Source organism: Homarus americanus, unplaced genomic scaffold (genome assembly GCF_018991925.1).
Source record: "Homarus americanus isolate GMGI-L3 unplaced genomic scaffold, GMGI_Hamer_2.0 scaffold56241, whole genome shotgun sequence".
Taxonomy (NCBI): Eukaryota; Metazoa; Arthropoda; class Malacostraca; order Decapoda; family Nephropidae; genus Homarus; species Homarus americanus.
Window position 1 is genome coordinate 1,891,132 of NW_024740202.1, and position 27,500 is coordinate 1,918,631.

At 43.8% G+C, this 27,500-nt stretch overlaps 2 long non-coding RNA genes across 2 annotated transcripts in view; both read right to left on the reverse strand.

Moving 5' to 3' along the window:
- Positions 1 to 23,192, reverse strand: part of LOC121875377 — a 31,054-nt gene extending 7,862 nt beyond the window's left edge. Inside the window, exons 1-3 of the long non-coding RNA XR_006090593.1 lie at positions 22,988 to 23,192; positions 18,958 to 19,406; positions 5,376 to 5,439 (exon numbers count right to left, since the gene is read on the reverse strand). This is a non-coding gene — a long non-coding RNA (uncharacterized LOC121875377). The remainder of the gene's footprint in view (positions 1 to 5,375; positions 5,440 to 18,957; positions 19,407 to 22,987) is intronic.
- Positions 23,193 to 27,002: 3,810 nt separating this feature from the next.
- Positions 27,003 to 27,500, reverse strand: part of LOC121875384 — a 67,608-nt gene continuing 67,110 nt past the window's right edge. The window contains exon 3 of the long non-coding RNA XR_006090594.1: positions 27,003 to 27,053. This is a non-coding gene — a long non-coding RNA (uncharacterized LOC121875384). The remainder of the gene's footprint in view (positions 27,054 to 27,500) is intronic.

The following is a 27,500-nucleotide window of genomic DNA, read 5'->3' on the forward strand; positions in this document are numbered from 1 at the left end:
CATGGCATAACATGACTTCACAGTTGCTTAGTCTAATAATTATTTCTCATTTAGTTTTATTCATCCGCGTGTTGTCTGTCTCTTTCTTTAACCTTCTTATCTATTACGTCTTAACTCCATTACTTAATCTTATATTCGATTCAATTAGATTTTTTTTTTACGATTTCTTTATTGTTTTAAATAAATTTTTCTTACATTAGCAAAAAAATTCACTGTCTTTCATCTTTCCTACCTAACCTAACCTAACCTAACCAAACCTAACGTAACGTAACGTAACCTAACCTAACCTAACCATGACTCCTTGGCTGTTAACATAATGAAAAAAATAAAAAAATCGGACCATGACAAGACTATCCCAGCAACATGGTGTGGGTGTGGGTGTGTGTGTGTGTGTTCCCGAGGGATGACCTTGCTCCATGACCACAGCTCAAGGTCGTCTCCAACACTAGTCATATAAACTTAATGTCTTGGGGGTCTATTGCCAACTCACTCACTCCCCCAGTAACACACACACAACATATTAATAACGTTAAGCGTTTGTATCTTCTGTAGTCTATTCCCTTCATGGTTCCGCTAGGTTAGGTTAGGTTAGGTATAGGTTAGGTTAGGTTAGGTTAGGTTAGGTATAGGTTAGGTCTAGGATAGGCTAAGTTAGGTTAAGTGAAGATAATAAACCTCCCACTCAAACATTCGAGCTCGAAAACACCGACAAGGAAAGATTTTTTGCAGGAACAGACCAGACCGTTTATCGCCGCACCAGCGTTAAAATCAACCCTCTCCTCCCACAGTAACACCCAGTCAGTCAATACAAACAGAGACACACTTCGTCAACTTACCAACAAAATATACAGAGAGAGAGAATGTTTAACCTCAGTTTATCATTATTACGACCATTATCCCAAACAGAGGTGGACACTTGCCTCACCTAGCTGAACACCACCCCATGAGTCTCTCTCTCTCTTTGACACACACACACACACACACACACACACACACACACACACCGTATCTTAACTCGAAAAGGCTTTGAAGAACACATAATATCTCAGCTCTAACCTTGACTTCTTTACCTCCATTGAATTCCCTACTAACCTCAACCCCCCCCCTATCTTGGTGTCCTCATTAGCCATCACAGTCCAGGGAGTCTAACCGAGTCCCACCGCCCTTAGCAACCAAGAACCAATCACCACCAAGAATTGTGATGGTTGCTAAGGACGCCGGAAAAAAGGGGGTGGTGGAATTTTAAGGTGTTAGGGAAAACTATTTACGGTATTCAGTCATTCAGTCAGTCAGTCACTTGGTCGCCCATATATATATAACGACTGAATTCCGTCCATCATTTTAATATTACTCGGCTATGGACATAAATACGTGATATGTTAACCAAAATAACTTGCCTTTTTTCCATTACAGTATAATACCACAGGTACGGAAATTAGTATATTTTTAATGACAGGTATTATCAGGGAACATTTGGCTGTCTGTCAACTCCTCGTAAATAAATATTTAATATTATCGAACCTGTTTCTTCTATTTTTTTTACGCTACTTAATAATAACTGAATGGACACAGATTATAAATCACATACAGTAATGTTACATACACACACAACTGGCCGAGATATCCCACTTATTCTTCAGGTAACAAGAATGACAAGTGAACTAATCGCTAAACACACACACACACACGCACACACACACACACACACACACACACACACACACACACTAATTGTAAAAACACTTGTTGAAAATTTTACTCGTAATTTTGAACTATAATATTTAACGTCACAACTAATGAGAAAAAAATTGAGATATATTTCGTTGAGTGAGTGTGTGTGTGTGTGTGTGTGTGTGTGTGTGTGTTAGTAGGGAACATTAGTCAGGTGTGCCGTGTATCATTAATGACTGTCAAACACCTCCATCACTTGTAGTCACACTCGGTATCACCTAACACCCACTTGTTCTCACACACACACACACACACACACACACACACACACACACACACACACACAAACACACAACACACAAACACAAACACACCCCAACCTTCAGGAAATAATGACGCGTCTAGTGTATTTACCAAGGTCATGACACCATATCAGGGAAACAATCGGGAGGAGGATAGTTAACCCTCAACAGGTGGCAGCGTGTGACCCCCTCCCCCCACCCTCCCCCGGGCCCCAAATTACGAGACCGCAACAACCAACACTCACGCATGTTATCATCAGAATTACGACGACTTACATGCTATCTGGTTTATCTATAAGTACACACATACACAATAATGAGAGATAAGAATATAGCAGAAATGAGAAGCAAAATGAATTCTTCCTCAATTTATATGTTTTACACAACCCAACTATCGATGAGAGAGAGAGAGAGAGAGAGAGAGAGAGAGAGAGAGAGAGAGAGAGAGAGAGAGACCATTTACCTCAAAAACAAGAAAAATTTAGACAATATTCTTTCAGGTAAATCGATAGATATACTGTCCCTCCCCTTAACTACTCTGTCTCCCTGCGTCGTCTCGGAGTCACCTGCGTCAGTGGTCGTACAGGTTATCGTTCCTCCGTCCGTCAGTACCGAGTGATTATCGGGTATTTACGTCAGCGGGTACTAGTTTATCTACATCTTAACTGACGTGTTATTTCTCACTGTGCTTCTGTCATCCCTGTCCACCGTCTACTATTTCCCTATCTCCGTCTAATATTTCCCTATCTACTGTCTATTCCCCTATATCTCGTCTACTGTCTCCCTATCTACTGTCTATTCCCCTATATCTCGTCTACTGTCTCCCTATCTACTGTCTATTCCCCTATATCTCGTCTACTGTCTCCCTATCTACTGTCTATTCCCCTATATCTCGTCTACTGTCTCCCTATCTACTGTCTATTCCCCTATATCTCGTCTACTGTCTCCCTATCTACTGTCTATTCCCCTATATCTCGTCTACTGTCTCCCTATCTACTGTCTATTCCCCTATATCTCGTCTACTGTCTCCCTATCTACTGTCTATTCCCCTATATCTCGTCTACTGTCTCCCTATCTACTCTCTATTTCCTTATATCCGTCTACTATTTCCCATCCCTATTAACCATTAAGCCACAGTAGAGAAAAATCATCAGCAAACACAAACAAATAAACACAGCAATGTAAACAAAGCGAGAGAGAGAGAGAGAGAGAGAGAGAGAGAGAGAGAGAGAGAGAGAGAGAGAGAGAGAGAGAGAGACGATCACTCCTCACAGGTAAACAACACAGGTGAGCATCTCATTCAATCAAACTTGTCAACAACACTACTCCATTACCTGGCTGTAGGAAGACCTGTTATAAATCACCAGCAGGTTACAGGTTACAGGTTATTTTTAACAAGTTCTGGGAGTTATACATCACTAACAGGTTACAAATTACAAGTTCTTCTACGTCTGGAAGTTATGTAAAGCAAATTAACAACAGGTTACAGTTTTTAACAAGTTCTGGACGTGTAAATTATAAAGAGGTTGGCAGGAGTAAGATTGTAAATGGGACCAGATCAAGTTCATCAAGGTGTTGTGGGTTAATTTTGGATCATTTTAATCCCTCGTCTTGCGTTTTCAGGTTGACATTATTCTGAAGAGGTCCTGGATGTTTTAATCAACCTTAACCAACCTGGGGTGAGAGATTCAGTACCACTAACTCCTGTTTTTGTGGCATTTACCTCACTATCACTACCATGAATGCCTCCAACTCCTGTTTTGATGACATTTACCTCACTATCACCACCATGAATGCCTCCAACTCCTGTTTTTGGTGGCATTTACCTCACTATCACCACCATGAATGCCTCCAACTCCTGTTTTTGGTGGCATTTACCTCACTATCACCACCATGAATGCCTCCAACTCCTGTTTTTGTGGCATTTACCTCACTATCACCACCATGAATGCCTCCAACTCATGTTTTTGTGGCATTTACCTCACTATCACCACCATGAATGCCTCCAACCCGTTTTTGTGGCATTTACCTCACTATCACCATCATGAATGCCTCCAACTCCTGTTTTGTGGCATTTACCTCTACTATCACCACCATGAATGCCCAACTCCTGTTTTTGTGGCATTTACTCAACTATCACCACCATGAATGCCTCCAACTCCTGTTTTTGTGGCATTTAATCACTATCACCACCATGAATGCCTCCAACTCCTGTTTTTGTGGCATTTACTCTATCACCACCATGAATGCCCAACTCCTGTTTTGTGGCATTTAATTCACCATGCATCCTATTTAATTTCACTATCACCACCATGAATGCCCAACTCCTGTTTTTGGGCATTTACTCATGAATGCTCCAACTCCTGTTTTGTGGCATTTACCTCACTATCACACCATGAATGCCTCCAACTCCTGTTTTGGTGGCATTTACCTCACTATCACCACCATGAATGCCTCCAACTCCTGTTTTGGGCCTCAACTCCTGTTTGTAGATTTCCTCTATCCTACAGATACCCAACTCCTGTTTTTGCATTTACCATCACCACCATGAATGCCTCCAACCTGTTTTTGTGGCATTTCATCACTCACCATGAATACCTCCAACTCCTGTTTTGTGGCATTTACCTCTATCACCACCATGAATGCCTCCAACTCCTGTTTTGTGGCATTTACCTCACTATCACCACCATGAATGCCTCCAACTCACCTGAATGTTTTTGCCCCTAACTCCTCAACTCTGTTTTTGTGGCATTACCTCACTATCACCAATGCCTCCAACTCCTGTTTTGTGGCATTTACCTCCTATCACCACCATGAACCTCCAACTCCTGTTTTTGTGGCTTTACCTCACTATCACCATATGCCTCCAACTCCTGTTTTTGTGGCATTTACCTCACTATCACCACCATGAATGCCTCAACTCCTGTTTTGTGGCATTGCACCCACTATCACCACCATGCCTCCAACTCTGTTTTTTGTGGCATTTACCTCACTATCACCACCATGAATGCCTCCAACTCCCTGTTTTTGTGGCATTTACCTCACTATCACCAATGAATGCCTCCAACTCCTGTTTTTGCATTCCTCACTATCACCAATGAATGCCTCCCAACTCCTGTTTTGTGGCATTTACCTCCTATCACCACCATGAATGCCTCCAACTCCTGTTTTGTGGCATTTACCTCCCTATCACCACCATGAATGCCTCCAACTCCTGTTTTGTTTTACCTCACTATCACCACCATGAATGCCTCCAACTCCTGTTTTTGTGGCATTTACCTCACTATCACCACCATGAATGCCTCCAACTCCTGTTTTTGTGGCATTTACCTCACTATCACCACCATGAATGCCTCCCTGGTTTGCATTGACCGATAAAGGTGTCAACAATACAAGACTTACGCCATCAGCTGCATCTCTCTCCTGCGGTCAACATTCGCAGCTGAAGACGACCATCGGACATCAACTAGCGAAACAAAGGGATGGCAGTTGGGTGACCGATTACAGCATCCATAACCCAACCTAACCTAACCTAACCTAAGCTAACCTAACCCAACCTAACCTAAGCTAAGATAACCTAACTAACTTAGAAGACCTGGTGTAACCTAACCCCGACCTACTGTAACCTAACCCAACCTAACCTAACCTAAGCTAACCTAACAACGCAAGACCTTTAACCTAACCCAACCTAACCTAACCTAAACTAACCTACCCATAACCTAGCTAAGATAACTACTAGCAGACCTATGTAACCTAACTCAAACCCACTAGCTTCCACTCGGCGTAACCTCAACCTAACCTAACCTAAGCTAACCTAGCAACCTAACCTAAGCTAAGATAACCTAACTAACTTGGCAAGACCTAGTGTAACCTAACCCAACCTAACCTAACCTAAATCATCATAACATAGCCTTCATTTGCGTTGCTTGGGAAGAAGAACAATATCAACAATAAAGAATGAAAGAAGAACAAGAATAACAACAAAGAATGGAAGAAGAACAACAAGAACAATAACAACAACTAAAAATCGATGCTAGGTAAAGATAAGGGTGAAAATGGCGTGACACCAACCAATTCATTAGCAGCTTCAGCATTCTCTCAAACACAACCACCAGGAAGTTGCGTTATTTTGCCTGTGCTGTATCTGATAACTGCATGGGTGATAACGGTGTGGCGGGGGTCAGGTGGTGGATGACTTATGGTAACTGCATGGGTGATAACGGTGTGGCGGGGGTCAGGTGGTGGATGACTTATGGTAACTGCATGGGTGATAACGGTGTGGCGAGGGTCAGGTGGTGGATGACTTATGGTAACTGCATGGGTGATAACGGTGTGGCGAGGGTCAGGTGGTGGATGACTTATGGTAACTGCATGGGTGATAACGGTGTGGCGAGGGTCAGTGGTGGATGACTTATGGTAACTGCATGGGTGATAACGGTGTGGCGGGGGTCAGGTGGTGGATGACTTATGGTAACTGCATGGGTGATAACGGTGTGGCGGGGTCAGGTGGTGGATGACTTAGTAACTGCATGGGTGATAACGGTGTGGCGAGGTCAGGTGGTGGATGATATGTAACTGCATGGGTGATAACGTGTGGCGGGGTCAGGTGGTGGATGACTTATAGTAACTGCATGGGTGATAACGGTGGCAGGGGTCAGGTGGTGGATGACTTATGGTAACTGCATGGTGATAACGGTGTGGCGGGGGCAGTGGTGGATGACTTATGGTAACTGCATGGGTGATAACGGTGTGGGTCAGGTGGTGGATGACTTATGTAACTGCATGGTGATAACGGTGTGGCGAGGTCAGGTGGTGGATGACTTATGATAACTGCATGGGTGATAACGGTGTGTGAGGGTCAGGTGGTGGATGACTTATGGTAACTGCATGGGTGATAACGGTATGGCGAGGGTCAGGTGGTGGATGACTTATGAGTAACTGCATGGGTGATAACGGTGTGGCGAGGGTCAGGTGGTGGATGACTTATGGTAACTGCATGGGTGATTACGGTGTGGCGAGGTCAGGTGGTGGATGACTTATGGTAACTGCATAGGTGATAACGGTGTGAGGTCAGGTGGTGGATGACTTATGAGAGCTGCATGGGTGATAACGGTGTGGCAGGGGTCAGGTGGTGGATGACTTATAATAACTGCATGGGTGATAACGGTGTGGCGAGGTCAGGTGGTGGATGACTTATGTAACTGCATGGGTGATAACGGTGTGGCGGGGGTCAGGTGGTGGATGACTTATAATAACTGCATGGGTGATAACGGTGTGGCGGGTCAGGTGGTGGATGACTTATAATACTGCATGGGTGATAACGGTGTGGCGGGGGTCAGGTGGTGGATGACTTATACGAGATAATTAAGGAAAGCTTTGTATGTCTATGTACAGGTAGAAGTAACAAAGGTGCTTCCTGTCTGTGCTTCTGTACAGTATATCCTCTTCCTCCCCCCGCTTATCGCGTTCTTCTTAATCACGTTTATCATGTTCTGGTCAAGGTGATTACCATATCCTGCTCTATATCCTGTTCATCACGTCTTTTTGTTTATCACGTCTCTGTGTTTATCACGTCTCTTTGTTTATCACGTTTCTTTGTTTATCACGTCTCTGTGTTTATCACGTCTCTGTGTTTATCACGTATCTGTGTTTATCACGTCTCTGTGTTTATCACGTCTTTTGTTTATCACGTCTTTTGTTTTATCACGTCTCTGTGTTTATCACGTCTTTTGTTTATCACGTCTCTGTGTTTATCGTCTCTGTGTTTATCACGTCTCTGTGCTTATCACGTCTCTGTGTTTATCACGTCTTTTGTTTATCACGTCTCTGTGTTTATCACGTCTCTGTGTTTATCACGTATCTGTGTTTATCACGTCTCTGTGTTTATCACGTCTTTTGTTTATCACGTCTTTTTGTTTTATCACGTCTCTGTGTTCATCACGTCTTTTGTTTATCACGTCTCTGTGTTTATCACGTCTCTGTGTTTATCACGTCTCTGTGCTTATCACGTCTCTGTGTTTATCACGTCTCTGTGCTTATCACGTCTCTGTGTTTATCACGTCTTTTTGTTTATCACGTCTTTTGTTTATCACGTCTCTGTGTTTATCACGTCTCTGTGTTTATCACGTCTCTGTGCTTATCACGTCTCTGTGTTTATCACGTCTCTGTGCTTATCGTCTCTGTGTTTGATCACGTCTTTTGTTTGTCACGTCTCTGTGTTTATCAGGCTGTGACATAGGCGATCCTTTATGATACCCTACTTATCAGAGGGGCAGAGTACTACAATAGCAGGTGTGGGGAACAATGGTACAGCTGATGGTGGCACCTGGTGAGGGGGAGAAAGGAAGAAAGGAAGAGAAAGAAGGAAGAGATGGAGAAGGAGAGAAAGGGAAGAGGAGAAGGAAGAAAGAAAGGAAGAGAGGGAGAGAAGGAAGAGATGGAAGAGAGAAAGAGAGAGAAGAAGGGGAGAGAAGGAAGAGGAGAAGAGAGGGAAGACAGGGAAGTGGGCAAGATAAGAAAGAGGGGAGAGAAAGAAGAGAGGGGTAAGAGAGGGAAGAAGAAGAAGAGAGGGAGAGAGGAAGAAGAGAAGAGGGGGAGTCAACACAGGTGTCTACGTGACTAAAAGTCCTCAAGGTCTCCACACACACACACACACACACACACACACACACACACACACACACACACACACACACACACACACACACACACACACACCACCAGTATTCACCCCAGGCCACCAGTGCCCTATCAATACTGGGTGTGCACCTAGGCAGGTATGTGTATGTATGTATGTATGTGTGTGTATGTATGTGTTTGATACTGATAAGGTCACGCCACACCCATCACTCCCCAACTAACCTTATGGACACTCACACACTACGCCACCACTAAATGACCTTCACCTTTGACCCCCCCTAAACACACAGGTAACTTCCATAACCATATAGGAAGATTCTGGTCACCACGACACACAAGAGGTAAATAACATGTTATTATATACAGTACAGTGACCAATACTATATCTGGCTACAGTGTTAACCCCCAAAACGTTAACCAGGATGATGATGATGATGATGATGATGATGATGATGATGATGATGTGGTGGTGGTGGTGGTGGTGGATGATGATGATAATGTGATGATGATGGTGATGATGGTGATGATGATGATGATGATCTGGTGGTGGTGGTGGTGGATGATGATGATAATGGTGATGATGTGTGATGATGATGATGATGTGTGGTGGGGTGGTGATGATATAATATGATGATGATGGTGATGATGGTGATGATATGAATCTTCAGTATCTCACCAGGAGGAATAAAGAGTCATAAGCTCCAGTGAACTTTGAAAGCTGGCGACAAAAACTGCTCCCGAGCGAGGGCCTGACATTTTGCTTATTACACACAGGCGTTAGTTACCTGCTCATAATACCACCTATTCTATCAGGTATCAGTTGATCTTTAACCTGTACGTAGACACCACCTTTATCCAGCTCAGAGGACGGAAGGGGGGGGGACACAAGGGGTTAATGTTGTAGATCTCATAAATGGTGCTTCATTCATCCCCCCTCCCCTGGGTAGCTGAAGCACTAAACTAAGCTCTCATAAAAAGTGCTTCACCCCACCCCCCTGGTAGCTGAAGCACTAAACCCTCGCTTCAGTTTTATAGCCCTGATGACTGGAAGACCAATCACCTCATGAACGGTACTTTAAAAACCTGACAGTGAATTGAAACGCGCAACCTTGAGGCCAAGTGAACTACGTATATGCTTTTAAAAATCCCAGCAGCCTTAACACTTCCAACACCTAGTAAATCTAAGTAAGTAAGTAAGTAAGTAATCAAGTAAGTAAGTAAGTAAGTAAGTAAGTGAGTGAGTGGTGGTGGTGGTGGTGGTGGGGGGGAGGATGAGTGAGTGGTGGAGTGAGTGAATGAGTAAGTAATTAAGAAAGTAAGTAAATAAGTAAGTAAGTAAGTAAGTAAGTAAGTAGACAAGGGAACTACTTAGTCTACAGTACAATTACAGGTAACTACAGGTACAGATATTGTTGAAAAGACAGGTAAAAAGCACAGGTGTTTATTACAGGTATACAGATCCAATCACGGGGTTGTGTATAAAACTAACTCTGACAAATTTTTAAAGGGAATAAATATGGCAACTTTCAACAAAATAAACAGACAGACAGACAAGCAGACAGACAAGCAGACAGACAGACAAGCAGACAGACAGACAGACAAGCAGACAGACTTAATAATCGCAACAAAGACACGACTGAAGATCAAATTACACACGTCAAATCACCTTGTTGCTAATACCATTAACCCAGTACCCCCTCCCCCTCCCTACCTCTCTCTCCCTCACCCTCTCTCCCTCACCCTCCCTACCTCTCTCCCTCACCCTCCCTACCTCTCTCCCTCACCCTCCCTCACCCTCCCCCTCACCCTCATGGTATCCAATGTATTAAAGCTTATCTATTTTGGTATACATAGTCAGTTATAAGATACTGTATACATTTGTGTTATAAGAAGAGCAATTTATTATCAACTCTGAATTTGTGATGTCATTTTCCCCAAAGCCCAAACATTAACGCACAGGGAACACACACACACACACACACACACACACACACACCTATACCCCCCTTCCTCATCACTATAAATCTCCCTGCTACCAAGTTCAACTATATACCCCGGACTATAAGAGAGAGAGAGAGAGAGAGAGAGAGAGAGAGAGACCCAATTGGATATATACTCTCACCCTTAATCGTTCTAACAACATTTTAAGCGAGACGGAAGCATATTATGGACAAACAACCAGAGCAAGTCAATATATTCCCCTACTAGTAGGCAGCTACCAAACAGGGAGGTACTACCGCCTGGGGAGATATTGGAAGCATAATGTGTTGTCTATGGTAGACCCTGCTGCCATATGTGACCAAGTCCCAGGTTGTTGATCTCTTTCTGCCTCTTTTACACACAATTGCAGGGTCTCAATTGTTTCTCTTACTTTGACAACACAACATACATATATTGTTTCTCACATTTTTGTTTTTATAGTTCTTTGTTATTACTATTATTATTACAGCGTTATTATTATTATTATTATTATTATTATTATTATTATTATTATTATTATTATTGTTGTTATCATTATTATTTTATTTTACTTTTTATTATAAAATTTATTTACCATGAATAATTATTACATTTTTCCCCGAGGCCCTTATGTGGGTCAGTGACCTGTGCCTGGTGGGCTAATCCCAAAAAAATAACAACAAATAAATAAATAAATAAATAAAAGAAAAAGGTAAAGAAGAAGGACACAAATACGAAAAAACTTGAAATTAGAAGAAAAAAATTCAAATAATGTCGACGATAGCAAAATGGACACAGTGACGCAGCACCCATTGTTATACACTCTTAGGGGGAAGAACTCTACCCACACGTCTTATAAAATTCCCACTTAACTCATCTCAAGTTTATTACCAAGACTTTTAAACTTCTTCAGACCTCTTGATCCGGGTCGGGGTGATATCACCGTCTTCACACCGTCTCCCCCTTGGCCCAAAGCGTGATATACTGCTTAAATAATGGTCTACACTCATTATCTTGGCTCTACGTGTGTTTATCATTGTACGTGTTTATCATATTTCATTGTGATTCCCTACAACACACACATGTAACATCCCTCTCACCCTAACAACAGGTCAGGTCAGGTCAGGTCAAGAGAGGTGGGAACTGGCCTAACTACACACAGCTAAATAATAACCTCATGTCTCTCTCCATACAAGTATAAATAAAACAAGTAAACAAAACACGTTATTACACCCAAAAGAGGTTACCAACACTACATGCATTACAATAAATACATAACAAGCACCCAACTACAGCTGGATTCACTGGAACACACTGGACTGTACTCTCTGTTAATCCTATGACAGAAGGCGGAGAGGTGGAATGCCAAGGTAGAAGTCAAAACAAACCCACACTTCACCTCTACAGTAATCCTTATACACACAGACACACGAACACCTCTCTCTCTCTCTCAACTACTGCAGCGGTCGTTCCCTGGCAGCTTCTACGACGTAACAACACCATTAACCCACAGTCGACATTTTCCCAGGTTCCTACAGTAAATATTCCTCATAAGTGAAGATGAAGACACAAATGTACGGCAACTCACCAAAAAAAATAATAATAATATAAAAACTCCACTTAAAGATTCTACCCAAAGTCCTACGTTCACATAAAACACCACCAGACAAAATTATGATATAGAATAGTTACCTTAGATTATATATACACTAGTTAGTCTCCTAATTGAAGTTTATTTAAGGTAGTTAAGGTAGAGCCTCAGTATAGTGATGATGTTACATGAGTATTTTTTGTTTATTTCAGCTTATATTAACCAATTGGTTTTTTCATCTTTAGTTACGTTTGAAAACTTGGGCTGTAGGGTGTTCCTGTGTCTGTCCCACATTGTAAAGCAGACTCAGTAACCAGCGATGGACGTGCAGTACAGAGGGAGAGTTATGTAGATGTGCGAACTGTATTTTATTTTGTACTCTTGGCCTGTAAGATCCTGTAGCTAAACACGTAATGCCCTACACTACACCACGAATACATTAAAGGAACTAAAAAATCCAAATCCAAGATGACACGTATGACCAAAGTCTCCTACGGGAGCAATAGCTTTCACCAGAACACCTGCCTTACACCTGCACGGTCATCAACACACCTGTCCACTAACGCCACTCACACCTGCTGACATTCATCATTTGGTTACCATCTGATGTACACCACACACACACACACACACACACACACACACACACACACACACACACACACACACTAGCAATAAAGTAAAAAAAATTACGATACTGTTATGAAAAAATAAATATTCGTCAAATAAACTGCCACAAACGTTATTTTCCCCAGCAACAGTCCCTGCCTTAACTAATATCTGATTCAGTTTATTCGGGGCCGACATTCACATTCGGTCGCGTAATACATACTGTGCTGTACACAGCTGTGCTGATGTAAGCAACATATATTAATGTATTGATTTTTCCTTCAAGGGGTTTATATATATACTGTATATATATATATATATATATATATATATATATATATATATATATATATATATATATATATATATATATATATATATATAAAATCATGCACACACGTGTGTCTGTATGTCAAACACAATCAATGAGACTAATGTGAACACAACCTCTACACTGCCCGTAACCAAGCTGTTGACCGGCCAGGGCTTCAACATGACACTCAGTTCATGAACGTCCACTAAGGAATAATATATTTTTACATTTATTCCTCAACGAAGACACGGACGGGCGCTTCACCACTCCGTCCGTCAGGTTTTCGTTTCCGTAGTATAACTATAAACATGTAGCCAAGGTGAGGCTACAGGTGCTGGACCCCGGGACAGTATATAATGAGTGGCGGCGGGTTACCAATAGCCCAATATTACAGGATGACCGACCTATTACACAGAGTGGTGAATCTATAGGGATCGAACCTCCACCACTGAGAGGCCATTTACCAGCGCGGTGTAAAGTATTCCTTCACTTGAAGGCCATGAATCACTCGCCACAATTATGGTTCTCTTTCAGTCAGTCAGTCAGTCAGTCATAGAGCAACACTAAAAATAACTATAAACAAGCCACAACTCTCAGCTCCCAGGATAGGTGTAGACTGTTGAGTGTGTGAGGGCCTAGACTGTACTGTAGACTGTGCAGTGTGTGTAGACTGTATAGACTGTGTAGAGTGTGTGTGAACTGTATAGACTGTGTAGAGTGTGTGTAGACTGTATAGACTGTGTAGAGTGTGTAGACTGTAAAAGTGTGTAGACTGTGTAGTGTAGACTGTGTGAGGGCCCAACACGACAGCAGCTCTTTGGTGTCAATATTAACTCGACTAATCCTGACCAATGGCTGGTTGTCACGGCTCTGTGCCACACCATGATGATGATTTGCTTGTGATACCTCCCTTTACCCCCGGCCACGTGTGTCCGTCTGTACGTCTGTCTCCTCATGTCTGTCTGTACGTCTGTCTCTCTGTTTGTCTGTACGTCTGTCTCATCTGTCTGTCTGTACGTCTGTCTCCCTCGTCTGTCTGTCTGTTCCCAAAGTACAGTGTCCGTCTGTACGTCTGTCTCCCTCGTCTGTCTGTCTGTTCCAAAGTACAGTGTCTGTCTGTACGTCTGTCTCCCTCGTCTGTCTGTCTGTTCCCAAGTACAGTGTCTGTCTGTACGTCTGTCTCCTCGTCTGTCTGTCTGTTCCCAAAGGTGTCTGTCTGTACGTCTGTCTCCCTCGTCTGTCTGTCTGTTCCCCAAGTACAGTGTCTGTCTGTACGTCTGTCTCCCTCGTCTGTCTCTGTTCCCAAAGTACAGTGTCTGTCTGTACGTCTGTCTCCCCGTCTGTCTGTCTGTTCCCAAAGTACAGTGTCTGTCTGTACGTCTGTCTCCCTCGTCTGTCTGTCTCCCCCAAAGTACAGTGTCTGTCTGTACGTCTGTCTCCCTCGTCTGTCTGTCTGTTCCCAAATTACAGTGTCTGTCTGTACGTCTGTCTCCCTCGTCTGTCTGTCTGTTCCCAAAGTACAGTGTCTGTCTGTACGTCTGTCTCCTCGTCTGTCTGTCTGTTCCCAAAGTACAGTGTCTGTCTGTACGTCTGTCTCCTCGTCTGTCTGTCTGTTCCCAAAGTACAGTGTCCGTCTGTACGTCTGTCTCCCTCATGTCTGTCTGTACGTCTGTCTCCCTCATGTCTGTCTGTACGTCTGTCTCCCTCGTCTGTCTGTCTGTTCCCAAAGTACAGTGTCTGTCTGTACGTCTGTCTCCCTCATGTCTGTCTGTACGTCTGTCTCCCTCGTCTGTCTGTCTGTACGTCTGTCTCCCTCGTCTGTCTGTCTGTTCACAAAGTACAGTGTCTGTCTGTACGTCTGTCTCCCTCATCTGTCTGTCTGTACGTCTGTCTCCCTCGTCTGTCTGTCTGTTCCCAAAGTACAGTGTCCGTCTGTACGTTTATCCCTCACGCGAGTTTATCCGTATATATGCATCCTTATCAATCTTCCACATGTATGTATGTATGTATGTATGTATGTATGTATGTATGTATGTATGTATGTATGTATACTTCCTATCATAATTTTTCCTTCCATTTCTAGATAGTAAAACAAAACACCATATGTTTAAGGCGAGATAAAGCCAGCCAATCTATCCTGGTAACTCTTGCACTCTGTCTATCCTGGTCTGACTGATAGAAGCCTTTTCCGGTGAGGGAGGATTATTTTACCCCTATCTACAGTAAATGTGGTGGCTTTTGTCTCTTTTTTATGGCATTAGCCCATCAGGTCAAAGGTCAATGACTCACATCAGGGCTTGGGGGCGAAAATATAATAATAATAATAATAATAATAATAATAATAATAATAATAATAATAATAATAAACGACCATAAAAAAGATTAATAGAGAGAAGCGCTATATGTATGTTGTGTTGTCAAAGTAAGAGAAACAATTGAGACCCAGCAATGGTGTGTAAATGAGGCAGAAAGTCAGATCATCAACCTGGGACATATGGCACCAGGGTCTACCATTAGTCACTGTTTGGTAACTGTCTTAATCACCATTATTTTTATGTTTCGTAGATGGAGAAAACAAATCTATTTACGGTGAATCATTAATGTATCTTTCCTTTACCCAACCTTAAGTGGTCAAGGTGAGTGCTTTATAACACCTCCAATTAAGTGTGGATTAGTTTAATACACCAACACCTGAGAATACCATCTCTGTGTCGTAGAGCAGAGGCAGGATATTTAGATGAGCTTCTGAGAATTCCAATTAAGTTGCTGTTAAATATTCACACACACACACACACACACACACACACAGGATATTTCTTGAACGATGGGAAGGCGACTCTATGATTATCTAAATTTTGGCGCGCACTGTGTTAGGTGTTTTTGGTGTTCAGTAATGGTACTCTCACTTCCGGCAAGAGACCAGTATATATTCCAGCCCTGGGGTAATTTGTGTCAGGATCGGGGTGGGGTGTAGGGTGGGTGGATTGGGTGGGGTGGGTTCAGGTGGGGTGGGATTCGGGTGGGGTGGGGTGGGGTGGGGTGGGGTGGGGGTGGGGTAGGGGAGGATTGGGTGGGTGGGATTCGGGGTGGGGTGAGGTGGGGTGGGTGGGGGGTGGGGTGGGGGTGTGGGTGGGGTTGGGTTGGGTGGGGCGGGGTGGGGTGGTAGGGGTTCGTGGTGGGATTCGGTGTAGGTGGGGGTGGGGTGGGGTGGGGTAGGGTAGGGTGGGTGCGGTTACCAGCTTCAGAATAACCTAACTCATCTTACCTGTGACTCACCTGTTTCACCTCGCCTCACCTAACATCAATTAGTTAGTGTATCTCCCAGTCAGTTCTTTATTTACACCTGTGACTTCACCTAGTTACGGTCTGATCCCACAGTTCACCTAGACGATTAAATTGTAGCTAAACCTTCTCACACAGGCTACTAATTAATCTATTTACACCTGTTACACCTGTCTCACACCTTCAGTCTCACCTCACACAGACTACTAATTAATCTATTTACACCTGTTACACCTGTCTCACACCTTCAGTCTCACCTCACACAGACTAATAATTAATCTATTTACACCTGTTACACCTGTCTCTCACCTTTAGTCTCACCTCACACAGACTAATAATTAATCTATTTACACCTGTTACACCTGTCTCTCACCTTTAGTCTCACCTCACACAGACTAATAATTAATCTTTACACCTGTTACACCTGTCTCTCACCTTTAGTCTCACCTCACACAGACTATTAATTAATCTTTACACCTGTTACACCTGTCTCACACCTTCAGTCTCACCTCACACAGACTACTAATTAATCTTTACACCTGTTACACCTGTCTCACACCTTCAGTCTCACCTCACACAGACTAATAATTAATCTTTACACCTGTTACACCTGTCTCACACCTTCAGTCTCACCTCACACAGACTATAATTAATCTTACACCTGTTACACCTGTCTCACACCTTCAGTCTCACCTCACACAGACTAATAATTAATCTTTCTCACACACCTAATAATTAATCTATTTACACCTGTTACACCTGTCTCTCACCTTCAGTCTCACCTCACACAGACTATTAATTAATCTTTACACCTGTTACACCTGTCTCACACCTTTAGTCTCACCTCACACAGACTAATAATTAATCTATTTACACCTGTTACACCTGTCTCACACCTTCAGTCTCACCTCACACAGACTATTAATTAATCTTTACACCTGTTACACCTGTCTCACACCTTCAGTCTCACCTCACACAGACTAATAATTAATCTATTTACACCTGTTACACCTGTCTCACACCTTCAGTCTCACCTCACACAGACTATTAATTAATCTATTTACACCTGTTACACCTGTCTCACACCTTCAGTCTCACCTCACACAGACTAATAATTAATCTTTACACCTGTTACACCTGTCTCACACCTTCAGTCTCACCTCACACAGACTATTAATTAATCTTTACACCTGTTACACCTGTCTCTCACCTTCAGTCTCACCTCACACAGACTATTAATTAATCTATTTACACCTGTTACACCTGTCTCACACCTTCAGTCTCACCTCACACAGACTAATAATTAATCTTTACACCTGTTACACCTGTCTCTCACCTTTAGTCTCACCCCCTACAGAGGCTTGAACTCTTGCCTACAGTATCCCACAAACTCTACAGTCCAGGAAAAGGAGGGAGGGAGGGAGGAGGAGGGCTCTTGAGTTACCAGGAAGCTTCTGCTTATAGCGTTTGAATGCCAGTAGAGAGACAGGGAGGACAGGAGGACAGGAGGGGGACAGGAGGGGGACAGGAGGGACAGGAGGAGGGACAGGAGGAGGACAGGAGGAGGGACAGGAGGAGGACAGGAGGGAGGACAGGAGGGAGGACAGGAGGACAGGAGGAGGAGGGACAGGAGGGACAGGAGGAGGACAGGAGGAGGACAGGAGGGGGACAGGAGGAGGACAGGAGGAGGACAGGAGGGGGACAGGAGGACAGGAGGAACAGGGGAGGAGGACAGGAGGAGGACAGGGGGAGGGAGGACAGGGGAGGAACAGGGAGGAGGACAGGGAGGGAGGACAGGAGGAGGACAGGAGGACAGGAGGGACAGGAGGAGGACAGCAGGGGACAGGAGGGGGACAGGAAGAGACAGGAGGGACAGGAGGACAGGAGGAGGAGGACAGGAGAAGGACAGGAGGGGAACAAGAATAAAGATACAGGATAAACACGATGAAAAGAGACTTAGAGAAGAGAGGATGATAGATGAGAGAGGCACCGGAAGGAAAGAACAAAAAGAAGAAGAAGAGCAGCAACAACGACAAGATAAAGCAAAGCAGAAAGTAAAAGAAAACGTTGAAGAGATAGAAGGAAGGAAGGAAGGAAGGAAGGAAGGAAGGAAGGAAGGAAGGAAGGAAGGAAAATAACACGAAATAACCACACAAAAAATAAAAATTAATAAATAATCCAAATTTAGACTCATTACCTATAATAAAAATTTACGAGGAAATTTACCCACCAAAAAAAAAAGGTCACACAACCCGGAAGTAATTATTTATTTACTTTTTACTTGTTTATTTGTTTCTTATTTATACATTTCTTTGTTTATATACATATTTCTTTGTTTATCTATCTGGTCCCGGACACAACCCCCATCTCATTCGCCAACAAACATTCCACCATGTATAATACGGTCAATTTGACACACACATACACTCTCCTCTACCCACACGCACTAGCTTCCCCACCTTCCCCACACTCCTCACCCCCCCCCACCTCACACAAACTTACCTGTAAACAGTTGTAAGTTCCGCTGGCTGGACGAGAATCACCACTTAAGAATACCTGTGGTACAATACAAGTGACACAGAGCTACACACCTGTAAGTGGCGCCTACGTGTGTGTGTGTGTGTGCTGACGAAGTGGTGCTGACGAAGTGGTGGCTGTTGTAGTTCCTTGATAGCACTTTTTGTTCCGTTTATTAATCACAGGAGGTTTGGGAGTGATAAATAACACTTTTTTTCAATCACCATATGGGAATAGTTTGTAAATAACGCGTTTGAGATAACTTGTTTGTTCGTTTTTTTTTCAATCACCACAAAGCGTTAAATAGTAGCTAATAGTTGAAATGCCTCTTCAATCACAAAGCGTTGAAGAGGAAATCACTGTAGAAATAATATTTGTTTCAATCACAAAATGTTTTTAAAATGTCAATTAATGTCAAAATAACCTTTTCTTTTCCATACACAAAGGGTTATACAGCCAATGACTGCGTTGCAATCACCTTTTCTTTCAAACACCAAAAAGCGTGTAAGAGTAAATACCACTGCTGAAATAACATTATTCAATCACAAAAAGTTACAAAGTCCAACAAATACTTTTAAATATCCTTTTTCTAAACACCTTAAGCCGTCATAATAAATAACGCAGTAGAAATAACTTCATTCAATCACAAAGACTTCATCGAAAATTAATACATACGAATATGTTTTCAATCACCACAAAGCGTTTAATATTATGTAACGCTGCTGAAACAACTCCAATCAATCACTAAAGGTTACAGAGTAAATAATTATGCTAAAATAACCATTTATCGTTAGAGTAAATAAATCCGATGAAATAACATCCCTTTTCAATCACAATAACCTTACAAGCGCCACAGTAAACTAATGCACCTGTTGACATTTATATGATACGACAATTACGCTGACTTGAATTCATGATGGCGCTTGCGTATAATAATAATAATAATAATAATAATAATAATAATAATAATAATAATAATAATAATAATAATAATAATAATACACTTAATGGCCAACTGAACGCATAAGAGCTAAACTGTAATAATCCTTTGCCGGAAGGTGGTTACGGTAAAGTAAATGCAATGCAGTATAGTTTATGGCCAATAGAAAATGGAACGTGTGTGTGTGTGTGTGTGTGTGTGTGTGTGTGTGTAAGCATATCAAGCAGTTAAAAAAAAAACTTACACAAACTGATTACTTCGTGGGCCAATAATGAAGCCCAAAGGAACACACACACACACACACACACACACACACACACACACACACACACACACACACACACACACACACACACACACACACACACAACCCCTTCTCCCGGCCTTCCACTTTGGACTATCAGGGACGCACGCCAGTATGCTTGCTCTTATCGCCAGCCCCGTGATAACAACTACCAACACCATACCAACAACACCACACTACCACCACCATACCAACAACACCACACTACCACCACCATACCAACACCTCCTCCACCACCATCACACTACCACCATACCAACACCTCCTCCACCACCATCACACTACCACCACCATCACACTACCACCACCATACCAACACCTCCTCCACCACCATCACACTACCACCATACCAACACCTCCTCCACCACCATCACACTACCACCACCATACCAACACCTCCTCCACCACCATCACCTTCCCTCCGGCTGCCGCTTCTGTTACGCCAGGCCGGTTATCAGCCTGTCCGTATTCACACACACACACACACACACACACACACACAGAGGGGCGCGCGTGTACGAAACTTCTTAAGTACTTAGTGAAGCCCCTGTAGGTTGTTCTAGTGACACAAAGTGAAGCCCTTACATGATGTTGACCTGACACACACCACAGTGAAGCCTCATGAGTCTCTACTGAAGCCCGTGCAGGATGTTTGGATGACACACCCGGCGGCGGTCTTCTGATATGACGTCGACTCTGCGTTATCTGGTCAGTGTGTCCGGTCAACCCTCGCTACCACAACCCTCACTCACCCATCATGCCACAACATCTTTTTATATGTATATGTATTTTTATCCTTTATGTATACAAGCCTATGTATACCGAGTGGTCAGGTAGGATGTGATGCTCTGGTTCTTAGCCTTCAGTAGCTATAGTGAGTTACTTCACACACCCTGGCAGGAGGCTACAGTACTGGGTTGTTCCTACAGGCCGATAGTGTATTCAATTACCCTGCTGCTCTGTGTGTGCTAGCTGGTGGTGTCTGTATGGGGGCCGAAGCATCCACCTCGTCGTGAATTGAAGAATCTAGGAAAAAAATCCACCTGACCTGACCTAACCTAACCTAACCTAGACACAACTATGACTTATTCTGATACGGAGGCACATCTCTCCTCTCTCTCACTCTACCATATCCCTTGGTGTGTGTGTGTGTGCTACTGGTCTTGCCTCACGTCCAAACACTCTTGATCTTGTTCACTACCGTCCAGTCCAGCAAGCTCATGAAAGGGTCTTGTTGCCCGCCTTGCCTCGCCTCCTCCCGCCACTAGCTCTTACCGACTCTCTAACTCACTCTCAAGTCTCACCACCAGTCTTAAGCTTACTTCAGTTTACTTCCTTCAGTCTTTTTACAAGTCTTACGTTCACTCGACATACACACACACACACACTCTCTCTCTCTCTCTCTCTCTCTCTCTCTCTCTCTCTCTCTCTCTCTCTCTCTCTCTCTCTCTCTCTCTCTCTCTCTCTCAACGAGTCTGTTGAATTCCTGTATCAGTTACGTACAAGTCACTGCCCATATGTCTGTTTTGGTTAGACATGTGTGTAGTACAAGTGTCTGTGAAGTGTCAGGTGTCTGTTAGGGGTAAGACATGTGTGTAATAAGTGTCTGTGAAGTGTCAGGTGTCTGTTAGCGTCAGCCATGTGTGTGAAGTACAAATGTCTGTGAAGTACTACGAAGTCTATTACAAATCAAACAAGTTAATGAATTTTTATGGCGAGTCAGATGGCACTTTGTAACGAGCCAGTGCACACACACACACACACACACACACACACACACACACACACACACACACACACACACACACGAGATCTTTACAACCAAATAAACCGGACCCAATGGAATCGACGTCATATATTTATTTCATAAAGTAAGAACACAGAAACACATCAATTTATTACGGGAAAATCTTCATGTTTATTTCGACACCATTTATTGAGGACATTATATTATTACGTTATTATTATTATTATACATTATTTTAATTATGATTTAAAAGTATGTGTGACCCTGAATAATGCGGGGTTGTGTATCGGGGGTAGGGATTTGTACATCCGACTTTTTTAATTAGCTTTGGGAAGACTAGGTTAGGTTAGGTTAGTTTTTGTTTAGTTAGGTTTTGTTAGGTTAGGTTATTTTTGGTTAGGTTAGGAAAATTTAACGTTAAGTCAGTAAGAAGCTTTGAGAATCTTTCGTCTGACGCGAGGTTCTGGCATTGCTTCATGATCCATAAAAGGTCGTTTAATATCGGGAACTTGTTTATAAGTATTGGGAGATTATAATAGTAGACAAATGGTACGATAATGATGCACACACACACACACACACACACACACACACGGCGAAATAAAATTATAAAAGATATAACTAATAGTGTGTGTGTGTGTGTGGAGGGAGGGTCATGGGGAGGAGGGAGGTGGTGGGGGAGTATGAGGTGGGGTGATGCATGCTAGTGGTTGCCGTCACCACCACCACTGTCAGCTGTAACAGGTTCTCTGGCGACTCCCACACTCCCTTAACAATACCCACACACACACACACACACACACACACAGCCTCTTTAACCAATACACTGCTTCTCACCACCAACTACTTTAACGACATGAGTCATTGTTTCACTATAACTACGCAATAACTTATAAATCCACTTGTTTGTAAACATTCCGTAATACAATGGATCCACACCACAAACAATACTGACTTTACAGTTTGTTTATCACTATAATTCACAAAATAAAATTGTTCCGTTGTATTCCCTCGTGTTATAAACATCATCACGTGTTATGAAATTTGAATAGAGCCAAAACAATGTTCCATCCTATAGAGCCACGGGGTGTCAACACTGCACCAGCTACTTACAATAATATTTCACACTGACACACTGTTAGAAAAGCATCAATATTTTCATAGGGAATAAATCACTGGATAACTCGGGCCAAAGTGTCAACAACAATTGCACACGGTATAAGATTGGCTACGAGACAGTGACCGACGACCACTGTCTGTGAGGCAGTCGGGGCGGAGACTGGTGGTAGTGATGGTGGCGGTGGTGGTGCTGGGGGAGCCACACTCACTACAACATTGCTGCCGCTGGTTGGTCGCGGCTGCTGGTGTAGTCCAGTCCGCTCTCTCACTTCGTCTCGGCCACACTTGCTCAACACGCCTCTCTCCCTCTCTCTCTCTCTCTGTCTGTCTCTCTCTCTCTTTCAGTTCATCAAGGCAACGCAACACACGCGCACTGCACAGCCACCACCTCACACAACCACACACATACTCCATTACGCATCACGAATGAGCACCAAGACTCACAAGGCCACCATACCGCGACAGAGCAGTGCAGTACTACCAGTGAATTTGGGTCAGAGGAGGCGGGTAGCTGCAGTAGTTGTAGTACAAGTTGTAGTCAATCACACCGCCTGGGCATCTCGGGTTCCAGTTAGGGAGGCACTATGATACTCCTGGCTCAGTGCTCACTTTTTGTCTCCCCTCTCCCCCTCTCCCCCCACACACGCCTCCACCCCAGAACTCCTCCCCGCCCCGCCGTGTCCTCTCACCCCTTACTCCCCGTATATCAGCCATTTAAAACAGGTTAGTTCACAGAGCGTTATTTTACACGATAATGAGCATCTTCAGTCCCAGGATTGTGTGGTTACCTGCCGTGTGAGTGTGTTGAGTGGCAGCGTCAACACCCAGGTGGTGGGCTGTGGCAGGTTGCGACACGCTCTCCACCGGAATGCCACGCACCAAAGATCCGTTCCAACACACCTTAAATAATTATGAAAATTAGACGAAATTACTATGAAAAATAACAACTATAATCACTAACCTGGCTGAAATAATCCACTAGGTCAGACGAATTATTAAATATATTATAGAATTAAGAGAAAACATGTGTGAACGACAGCAAAAATGTGTTCAAGGCGTAAATGAACCACAATTAAAATATATTATTTTTTTTATTAGTTCGTCACTAGACAACCCCTAAGCTATCACACACCTGTCCAACGATTCACCTGTACAAGTAAAGGACTATACAGTATTTATATCTAACCATCACCAGAAGATTGGACACCCTAACACTAACCTAACCTAACCAAATCATTAGACTAGTTTTCCAATCTTCCCACTTCGAAGGTCGCCCACTAAACCACCTAATCACGACGCTTTCTTAATCCGCTACCAATCGTTTTCCCCAGATAACTACCCAATCCACCAGCTGTGAAGGACACCCACAACAATTGCTGCCTAATCCTTCCTACGCCTGAAACTCCACCACCGAATCATAAAATCACAATCCTTTCCAATCCTGGCGTTCGTGAGTATCTTATGAGGGAGAGATACAGGGAGGAAGGGAGAGATACATGGAGGGAGGGAAGACTGTGAGGGAGAGATGCAGGGAGGGAGGGAGAGATACAGGGAGGAAGGGAAGACTGCGAGGGAGAGATGCAGGGAGGGAGGGGAGGATTGTGAGGGAGATGCAGGAGGAGGGGAGAGATACAGGGAGTGAAGGGAAGACTGGTGAGGAGAGATGCAGGGAGGGAGGGAGGACTGGGGAGGAGAGATGCAGGGAGTGAGGGAGAGATATAGGGAGGGAGGGAGGACTGTGAGGGAGAGATACAGGGAGGGAGGGAAGACTGTGAGGGAGAGATGCAGGGAGGGAGGGAGAGATACAGGGAGGAAGGGAAGACTGCGAGGGAGAGATGCAGTGAGGGAGGGGAGACTGTGAGGGGAGATGCAGGAGGGAGGGAGGACTGGGAGGGAGAGAGATGCAGGAGGGAGGACAGTTAGGGGAGAGATATAGGGAGGGAGGGAGGACTGTGAGGGAGAGATACAGGGAGGGAGGGAAGACTGTGAGGGAGAGATGCAGGGAGGGAGGGAGAGATACAGGGAGGAAGGGAAGACTGCGAGGGAGAGATGCAGTGAGGGAGAGATATAGGGAGGGAGGGAGGACTGTGAGGGAGAGATATAGGGAGGAGGAGGATCAGAGGGGAGAGATGCAGTGGAGGAGGACAGTTAGGGGAGAGATAGGGAGGGGAGGAGACTGTGAGGGAGAGATGCAGGAGGAGGACAGTGAGGAGTAGATATAGAGAGGAGGAAGGACAGTGAGGGTGAGATATAGGGAGGGAGGGAGGACTGTGAGGGAGAGATGCAGGGAGGAAGGGCAGACTGTGAGGGAGAGAAGACACACAGGGATGGTAGACACATGGGGGAGCCAGAGCCACACAACAGCAGGCTCAGTGCCACAGGTGTGAGAGGTAATGATGCCATCCGCCCCCTTGAGCACCTCTACTCTACCCTCCCCCACCTCCCCCTCTCACCTCTTTCTCCCCCCCCCCCCCCAAACCTCTCTCCTCTCCTCTCCCCCACCTCAAACCCTCCTCTGGCCAAAATCTTCCTCTCTCTCTCTTTGCCCTTCCTTTCTCCCTCACCTCCTTCTCCTTTCACTCTCAATCTCCTCTCATCTGCCTCTATCTCTCTCTCATTTCGTTTCCTTATCACCCTTCCCCTCACCTCCCTCTTCCTTACGTTCCTGGTAGGTATTTCCATGTTACCTTTGTGGGTATTTTGGGGGGGATGTCATTTCTATGCTTGAATTAACCAGGTCTCGGTATATTCTTACATCTTCACTTACGAGGAATATTTATCTCAAAGAGCCTCTGAGAATGTGGACCTGAGAGTCATAGGCAGTAGTCAGAAGTGGTGAGCAGCGGGACACGAGGGCCTACAGCCGACCAGCCACCTGTTGAGTGCCATCGTGGCTGGCTCACTATGGCACTGCCGGCACCCCCACCTCCCCCTACCCCCTTCCCAAAGGAGACATTTCCCGCTTCAGGCTGTGGTATATTATTAAACAAGAACCATCCTCATACACCACTTGTATCAAATTTCGTGAATTTCCGCTGAAAATAGTTGAGACGAATTAATTTCCGCACTGATGCACGCACACACAAACACACACACTCTCTCTCTCTCTCTCTCTCTCTCTCTCTCTCTCTCTCTGACTGTCATGTTCCCACGTGGTCCCAAGACGGGGTATAAAGTGCTACGTATATTTACAGACGGATATACTGTAGTACAATGACTCACAAATGTATTACACAAACATATACAACACGCGCAGTATCTTGGTTGTATAAAGAGTAGTGGCACCCTACACACAGCAGAGGTCTGAGAAATGATCATAATATTCTGTATGGCACCATTGTGTATAGTTAGGGTCGACGAGGTGTCCCATCACAGTATTTGGACACTAGACTCGAACCAGAGACTATTGGTCATAAGTAGAGTGTAATATCCACTCGGCCACAGTGTCAAAGTATACGCTATACTCCACAGTATCTTAACACAAAAAAAAAACATACAAACTACAGAAAGTGATAAAAGTAATATACACAGTCCCGAGAAGTTTAACACAATGAGACAGGTTGAAGAGGTTGTACTTGATGCTGAGAGAGAGAGAGAGAGAGAGAGAGAGAGAGAGAGAGAGAGATAACAAAGAGACCAAGTGGACAATAGTACCAACCATTACATAATCAACGGTCAAGAAACTATCCCACCAACCAACCACACGCCATTTTTTTTTTACCCCATAACTGCCTAAATAAATATATATGGTCAAAGTATTCATTATATAGTTATAAAATCAAAACTTAATTCGTATATAAATATTTAGGGTCTTATATGTGGTTTGTCTACAGCCGGTAAATATTGCTGTCTGGGTAACATATTAAAATGCGTCGCTACAATGATTTAAGTAATTAGATGTTAAAATACCAATCGTTTTATACCATATATGACCCTTAGTGCCCAGGAGTCTTTGTCAGCTATATATATACACACACACACACACACACACACACACACACACACACCTACCTTATACGATGAGACGAGATAATCCGATCCAAATACGCTGGTCAAAATTCTGAAACAAAAACATAAAGATAAATTACAATAAATCATGAAAAAACAGTAGGACTCTCGCCCCTTGAGTACAATAACCCCGAGTACAATAACCCCGAGTACAATCCATTGAGTAAGACGACACCGTAGTCAAGAGGTGAAATAATAGTATTTATCTTCGTGGAACTCAGTCTATCATCAATCTGGAAGCGTCAGGAGAACGTCAGGAGTGTATGATCCGTGTAGTCAGTTAAGGCGGCCCGTGGTCACGTCTTCATATTACTTCTTAACCAAAAAATCTGTACTAAGAAAAATCCGCATAAATACTGTACAGTCAAATCCGACCAAACCTAACGTAACTCCAACGTAACCTAACCAAACTCAACCCTGTAAGAGAGAGAGAGAGAGAGAGAGAGAGAGAGAGAGAGAGAGAGAGAGAGAGAGAGAGAGAGAGAGAGAGAGAGAGAGA